Source organism: Nematolebias whitei, chromosome 10 (assembly GCF_014905685.2).
Source record: "Nematolebias whitei isolate Nwh7 chromosome 10, NemWhi1, whole genome shotgun sequence".
Lineage (NCBI taxonomy): Eukaryota > Metazoa > Chordata > Actinopteri > Cyprinodontiformes > Rivulidae > Nematolebias > Nematolebias whitei.
This window is the reverse complement of record NC_056507.1, coordinates 36,849,639-36,852,198: the sequence shown is the minus strand read 5'-3', so window position 1 is coordinate 36,852,198 and position 2,560 is coordinate 36,849,639.

The following is a 2,560-nucleotide window of genomic DNA, read 5'->3' as shown; positions in this document are numbered from 1 at the left end:
TATATATGTGTGTGTGTATATATATATATATATATATGTGTGTGTGTGTATATATATATATATATGTGTGTGTGTGTATATATATATATATATGTGTGTGTGTATATATATATATATATATGTGTGTGTATATATATATATATATGTGTGTGTATATATATGTATATATGTGTGTGTATATATATATGTATATATGTGTGTATATATATGTATATGTATATATGTGTGTGTGTGTGTGTATATATGTGTGTGTGTGTGTGTGTGTGTATATTTATCTTTTTTCTTTTTGGGATACTCTTCTAGGTTTAGCAAACGACGGCTGCCAAACTTTCTACCAAGCTACCCAGTGCCCAAGGCTCTGAGAGACTGTATGGAGCTGCAGAGTGATGTGCTGGTAGCTGAGCCCTGCCTTGGGGAGGTGAGCTGAGCCTTCGTCAAATTTGGCTTAGAAAAGTTTATTTTGATGTGAATTAAAAGAAGATTTAGGGTTTCTGAAAATACCAAGTATTATTAGTGGTTCAGAACGGTACTTCTGGTCTTTTGGACATTCAAAAAACAAAACACAGCAAAACAAACAAAAAAAATGTAGAAACGTTTTGTCTTTCATCGGAGAGACTTCCTCAGTCTGAGGTGCTGTATTCCGCTCAGTCTCTTACATAGCACCTTCTCAGAGTGGATCAAACAGTTTTGCTGCTGACAACCAAAACCAGCTGCTCACATGATCAAGAAGGACCATCCGCCTAACAATGGATCATTAGCACACTGATGGCTGTTTACTATTCACAGGGGGCTGAGTGATACTAGCAATAACAGCATTGTAAGAGAGTGACAATTGAACACGGAGGCCTCCACCCCTGTTTAATGATGGACGATTTCTTTTCACAAAGATGGCCTCCTTTACTCCTCAGACATCAGATATTTGGAAACATTGTGAGTGACAGTTAATCATGCTAACAATTGGTCTTAAAGATACACCTTGTTTGTGGATTTTAGGTAAACCATTCAGACTAGGTGTGGCCTCCCCTGGGTACAGTCTGTGGTACAGAATACTGTCAATAGCCTTGTCCTGCTCCAAAATTTTCAGGCAATGTATCAACTTCTTCTTGTAACCACTTCGTGGATCTCTTTTCAGTGGTTCATAAGTGGTTAAGTCACTTAAGGAGTGTCATAACTTTCTCATGATAGTCTTTCTGGTTCAAAATCACTGTGTACTTTCCTTTGTCTGCTGTGAGAATGTAGATGAACAGATGCTGATATATTCATCAATTAAAACGGGTTCACTCATCTTTCTGGACTGTATAAAACGTGCATTGAATTTAATGAAATGTAACGTGAGACGTCATTTTTCTTTGACCCATCAAAATGAATGCGGTCATTTATTTTACAGAATCAAGTTTAACACATCACACATTTACATTAATTTGGCAGAATATGAAAACAACAACAACATAATTAATCAGTTTTACAACCAGGAAACCATACGGCCATGGTTTTCCGTTGCTTCACCACAGACATTAATGAAAACATCTGGATTAATTTTCTAGCAGAAAGGAGAGTTTAAAGATGGAAAATTGAGATTTATCTTACAGAGAGATGTGTGAGGGAATTTATCTGTTTTAACCAGAACGTGCACGCTCCTTCGGAACTCAGCTTGTCCCAAACAGTACACTTTTGGTGAAGGTCGACTTTTACCTTTTCTGAAGATAGATCAGTTCCGGCGTGGAGTCTCACTTCCAACCACTGCTCAGCGTCTCAGTGAGAACAGCCAAATACCTAGAGAGCCGTGCGAGGTTATCCAAACAGAAGTTATAATTCCCAAAATCGTCTCTGGTTCAGCTTGTTTGGTTTAGCAGCATCCATGAATGCCTGCGTTTTGCATTCATGAACTCCCAAACTCTCTGCATTCTGGATCCCAAAACTCTTGAACTCTACTGGAACTCTACTTGAACTGGGAAGTTGCCACATTTAAATGGGCTCCACTTCCGGTTCGTTTGAGAGCCTCTGATTGGTGGATGGACCAGAACAGAGGTGTGGTTTGTGATGTAAGGTGTTATGGAAAGTCAAGGATAGAGATTAAGATTGTTTAAGAACAGACAGAAAGATTGTTGGAGAAAACCAGTCTTAGTGGCGTCTCTACTCAGTATCTTGCTGTAAAAGTTAAACATGACATTTCTTTTCAGTAAACTTTCTAGTTGACCGAAGCTTGAACTTTAACACACTTACAACTTTGCTCATTGAAGACAGAAAAATCAAGAAATGCATATTAACCTGATTTCTTCTTTGAATGAGGATTAAGGATCATTATTTACTGTTTCACAGTTAATAAAAACGAGTAGTTCACTTCAACATGTAAACATTGTTTGAACTAACACAATTTGATTATCAAAACATTTGTAAAATAGTAATGATCATAGAGAATTGTCTTTTCCACTTGATTAATTCAAGAAAGAAAGTCTCAGGATGGGTCAAACTGTATTTCTGGATGCAGATCAATGAAATGACCGTTTCTGACCATATGATCCTAAGGTCATTGATTTGACATCAGGTCAAGTTCACTACA